Raw genomic sequence first — 6,235 nt, forward strand, 5'->3', positions numbered from 1 at the left:
TGTAACGTGGCGAGGCGCCCTCTAGTGGTTTTGATAAGTTAACATGATACGGTTTTTGTCAAATATCTCGGAAACGGAAGCTCGTACAGCAAATGTATCTGCATAGGGGACTGCTAACTGTAGAATTTGATGAGGAATCGAATGAGCCCATCTGCGAGGCTCTACGACTTTCGATTCAAAAGTTATAGCCGTTTGAACCACATCATTTGCATATCTGTACGGTTTTTGTCCGATTTCAAGGACATTTGACACATCATTTTTCATATCTGTACGGTTTTTGTCAAATATCTCGGAAACGGAAGCTCGTACAGCAAATTTATCTGCGTAGGGGACTGCTAACTGTAGAATTTGATGAGGAATCGAATGAGCCCATCTGCGAGGCTCTACGACTTTTGATTCAAAAGTTATAGCCTTTTGAGCCTGTGAGTTGCCATCACTGCTAGTCCTCTAATCAACCAGTATCAACACATCATTTATATGACAACTTGGTTAAACAAAGCTCAGAGAGCAATATGTACTCTATTCTGTCTTCAATTGGGGGTGTTTTTGTCAAAGAATGAATACAGAATAATTGTAGAAAATTCTTACTCTAAAGTTTATCCCCATTATGGACTTACTTGTTTTCTCTAAGTCAGTGTGTCCGATCCAGAAGTCACTAGCTACTCTGATGAGGTGGAATGGATCACTGACTGTTTAAGTGTCTGCGTCAGCAACGTCTACTATGACATCATAAAAGCAATGGGAGATGTAACGTGGGGCCCTCTAGTGGTTTTGATAAGTTAACATGATACGGTTTTTGTCAAATATCTCGGAAACGGAAGCTCGTACAGCAAATGTATCTGCATAGGGGACTGCTAACTGTAGAATTTGATGAGGAATCGAATGAGCCCATCTGCGAGGCTCTACGACTTTCGATTCAAAAGTTATAGCCGTTTGAGCCACATCATTTTTCATATCTGTTTGGTTTTTGTCAAATATCTCGGAAACGGAAGCTCGTACAGCAAATTTATCTGCGTAGGGGACTGCTAACTGTAGAATTTGATGAGGAATCGAATGAGCCCATCTGCGAGGCTCTACGACTTTCGATTCAAAAGTTATAGCCGTTTGAACCACATCATTTTCATATCTGTACGGTTTTTGTCCGATTTCAAGGACATTTGACACATCATTTTTCATATCTGTACGGTTTTTGTCAAATATCTCGGAAACGGAAGCTCGTACAGCAAATTTATCTGCATAGGGGACTGCTAACTGTAGAATTTGATGAGGAATCGAATGAGCCCATCTGCGAGGCTCTACGACTTTCGATTCAAAAGTTATAGCCTTTTGAGCCTGTGAGTTGCCATCACTGCTAGTCCTCTAATCAACCAGTATCAACACATCATTTATATGACAACTTGGTTAAACAAAGCTCAGAGAGCAATATGTACTCTATTCTGTCTTCAATTGGGGGTGTTTTTGTCAAAGAATGAATACAGAATAATTGTAGAAAATTCTTACTCTAAAGTTTATCCCCATTATGGACTTACTTGTTTTCTCTAAGTCAGTGTGTCAGATCCAGAAGTCACTAGCTACTCTGATGAGATGGAATGGATCACTGACTGTTTAAGTGATGTGGTTCAAACGGCTATAACTTTTGAATCGAAAGTCGTAGAGCCTCGCAGATGGGCTCATTCGATTCCTCATCAAATTCTACAGTTAGCAGTCCCCTATGCAGATACATTTGCTGTACGAGCTTCCGTTTCCGAGATATTTGACAAAAACCGTATCATGTTAACTTATCAAAACCACTAGAGGGCGCCTCGCCACGTTACATCTCCCATTGCTTTTATGATTTCAAGGACATTTGACACATCATTTTTCATATCTGTACGGTTTTTGTCAAATATCTCGGAAACGGAAGCTCGTACAGCAAATTTATCTGCATAGGGGACTGCTAACTGTAGAATTTGATGAGGAATCGAATGAGCCCATCTGCGAGGCTCTACGACTTTCGATTCAAAAGTTATAGCCTTTTGAGCCTGTGAGTTGCCATCACTGCTAGTCCTCTAATCAACCAGTATCAACACATCATTTATATGACAACTTGGTTAAACAAAGCTCAGAGAGCAATATGTACTCTATTCTGTCTTCAATTGGGGGTGTTTTTGTCAAAGAATGAATACAGAATAATTGTAGAAAATTCTTACTCTAAAGTTTATCCCCATTATGGACTTACTTGTTTTCTCTAAGTCAGTGTGTCAGATCCAGAAGTCACTAGCTACTCTGATGAGGTGGAATGGATCACTGACTGTTTAAGTGTCTGCGTCAGCAACGTCTACTATGACATCATAAAAGCAATGGGAGATGTAACGTGGCGAGGCGCCCTCTAGTGGTTTTGATAAGTTAACATGATACGGTTTTTGTCAAATATCTCGGAAACGGAAGCTCGTACAGCAAATTTATCTGCATAGGGGACTGCTAACTGTAGAATTTGATGAGGAATCGAATGAGCCCATCTGCGAGGCTCTACGACTTTCGATTCAAAAGTTATAGCCGTTTGAGCCACATCATTTTTCATATCTGTTTGGTTTTTGTCAAATATCTCGGAAACGGAAGCTCGTACAGCAAATTTATCTGCATAGGGGACTGCTAACTGTAGAATTTGATGAGGAATCGAATGAGCCCATCTGCGAGGCTCTACGACTTTCAATTCAAAAGTTATAGCCGTTTGAACCACATCATTTTCATATCTGTACGGTTTTTGTCCGATTTCAAGGACATTTGACACATCATTTTTCATATCTGTACGGTTTTTGTCAAATATCTCGGAAACGGAAGCTCGTACAGCAAATTTATCTGCATAGGGGACTGCTAACTGTAGAATTTGATGAGGAATCGAATGAGCCCATCTGCGAGGCTCTACGACTTTCGATTCAAAAGTTATAGCCGTTTGAGCCACATCATTTTTCATATCTGTTTGGTTTTTGTCAAACATCTCGGAAACCGAAGCTCGTACAGCAAATTTATCTGCATAGGGGACTGCTAACTGTAGAATTTGATGAGGAATCGAATGAGCCCATCTGCGAGGCTCTACGACTTTCGATTCAAAAGTTATAGCCGTTTGAACCACATCATTTTCATATCTGTACGGTTTTTGTCCGATTTCAAGGACATTTGACACATCATTTTTCATATCTGTACGGTTTTTGTCAAATATCTCGGAAACGGAAGCTCGTACAGCAAATTTACCTGCATAGGGGACTGCTAACTGTAGAATTTGATGAGGAATCGAATGAGCCCATCTGCGAGGCTCTACGACTTTCGATTCAAAAGTTATAGCCGTTTGAACCACATCATTTTCATATCTGTACGGTTTTTGTCCGATTTCAAGGACATTTGACACATCATTTTTCATATCTGTACGGTTTTTGTCAAATATCTCGGAAACGGAAGCTCGTACAGCAAATTTACCTGCATAGGGGACTGCTAACTGTAGAATTTGATGAGGAATCGAATGAGCCCATCTGCGAGGCTCTACGACTTTCGATTCAAAAGTTATAGCCTTTTGAGCCTGTGAGTTGCCATCACTGCTAGTCCTCTAATCAACCAGTATCAACACATCATTTATATGACAACTTGGTTAAACAAAGCTCAGAGAGCAATATGTACTCTATTCTGTCTTCAATTGGGGGTGTTTTTGTCAAAGAATGAATACAGAATAATTGTAGAAAATTCTTACTCTAAAGTTTATCCCCATTATGGACTTACTTGTTTTCTCTAAGTCAGTGTGTCAGATCCAGAAGTCACTAGCTACTCTGATGAGATGGAATGGATCACTGACTGTTTAAGTGTCTGCGTCAGCAACGTCTACTATGACATCATAAAAGCAATGGGAGATGTAACGTGGCGAGGCGCCCTCTAGTGGTTTTGATAAGTTAACATGATACGTTTTTTGTCAAATATCTCGGAAACGGAAGCTCGTACAGCAAATTTATCTGCATAGGGGACTGCTAACTGTAGAATTTGATGAGGAATCGAATGAGCCCCTCTGCGAGGGTCTACGACTTTCGATTCAAAAGTTATAGCCGTTTGAACCACATCATTTTCATATCTGTACGGTTTTTGTCCGATTTCAAGGACATTTGACACATCATTTTTCATATCTGTACGGTTTTTGTCAAATATCTCGGAAACGGAAGCTCGTACAGCAAATTTATCTGCATAGGGGACTGCTAACTGTAGAATTTGATGAGGAATCGAATGAGCCCATCTGCGAGGCTCTACGACTTTCGATTCAAAAGTTATAGCCTTTTGAGCCTGTGAGTTGCCATCACTGCTAGTCCTCTAATCAACCAGTATCAACACATCATTTATATGACAACTTGGTTAAACAAAGCTCAGAGAGCAATATGTACTCTATTCTGTCTTCAATTGGGGGTGTTTTTGTCAAAGAATGAATACAGAATAATTGTAGAAAATTCTTACTCTAAAGTTTATCCCCATTATGGACTTACTTGTTTTCTCTAAGTCAGTGTGTCAGATCCAGAAGTCACTAGCTACTCTGATGAGATGGAATGGATCACTGACTGTTTAAGTGTCTGCGTCAGCAACGTCTACTATGACATCATAAAAGCAATGGGAGATGTAACGTGGCGAGGCGCCCTCTAGTGGTTTTGATAAGTTAACATGATACGGTTTTTGTCAAATATCTCGGAAACGGAAGCTCGTACAGCAAATTTATCTCCATAGGGGACTGCTAACTGTAGAATTTGATGAGGAATCGAATGAGCCCCTCTGCGAGGGTCTACGACTTTCGATTCAAAAGTTATAGCCGTTTGAACCACATCATTTTCATATCTGTACGGTTTTTGTCCGATTTCAAGGACATTTGACACATCATTTTTCATATCTGTACGGTTTTTGTCAAATATCTCGGAAACGGAAGCTCGTACAGCAAATTTATCTGCATAGGGGACTGCTAACTGTAGAATTTGATGAGGAATCGAATGAGCCCATCTGCGAGGCTCTACGACTTTCGATTCAAAAGTTATAGCCTTTTGAGCCTGTGAGTTGCCATCACTGCTAGTCCTCTAATCAACCAGTATCAACACATCATTTATATGACAACTTGGTTAAACAAAGCTCAGAGAGCAATATGTACTCTATTCTGTCTTCAATTGGGGGTGTTTTTGTCAAAGAATGAATACAGAATAATTGTAGAAAATTCTTACTCTAAAGTTTATCCCCATTATGGACTTACTTGTTTTCTCTAAGTCAGTGTGTCAGATCCAGAAGTCACTAGCTACTCTGATGAGGTGGAATGGATCACTGACTGTTTAAGTGTCTGCGTCAGCAACGTCTACTATGACATCATAAAAGCAATGGGAGATGTAACGTGGCGAGGCGCCCTCTAGTGGTTTTGATAAGTTAACATGATACGGTTTTTGTCAAATATCTCGGAAACGGAAGCTCATACAGCAAATTTATCTGCATAGGGGACTGCTAACTGTAGAATTTGATGAGGAATCGAATGAGCCCATCTGCGAGGCTCTACGACTTTCGATTCAAAAGTTATAGCCGTTTGAACCACATCATTTTCATATCTGTACGGTTTTTGTCCGATTTCAAGGACATTTGACACATCATTTTTCATATCTGTACGGTTTTTGTCAAATATCTCGGAAACGGAAGCTCGTACAGCAAATTTATCTGCTTAGGGGACTGCTAACTGTAGAATTTGATGAGGAATCGAATGAGCCCATCTGCGAGGCTCTACGACTTTCGATTCAAAAGTTATAGCCGTTTGAACCACATCATTTTTCATATCTGTTTGGTTTTTGTCAAATATCTCGGAAACCGAAGCTCGTACAGCAAATTTACCTGCATAGGGGACTGCTAACTGTAGAATTTGATGAGGAATCGAATGAGCCCATCTGCGAGGCTCTACGACTTTCGATTCAAAAGTTATAGCCTTTTGAGCCTGTGAGTTGCCATCACTGCTAGTCCTCTAATCAACCAGTATCAACACATCATTTATATGACAACTTGGTTAAACAAAGCTCAGAGAGCAATATGTACTCTATTCTGTCTTCAATTGGGGGTGTTTTTGTCAAAGAATGAATACAGAATAATTGTAGAAAATTCTTACTCTAAAGTTTATCCCCATTATGGACTTACTTGTTTTCTCTAAGTCAGTGTGTCAGATCCAGAAGTCACTAGCTACTCTGATGAGATGGAATGGATCACTGACTGT

The sequence above is a fragment of the Borostomias antarcticus genome (genome assembly GCF_949987555.1).
Source record: "Borostomias antarcticus genome assembly, contig: scaffold_87, whole genome shotgun sequence".
Lineage (NCBI taxonomy): Eukaryota > Metazoa > Chordata > Actinopteri > Stomiiformes > Stomiidae > Borostomias > Borostomias antarcticus.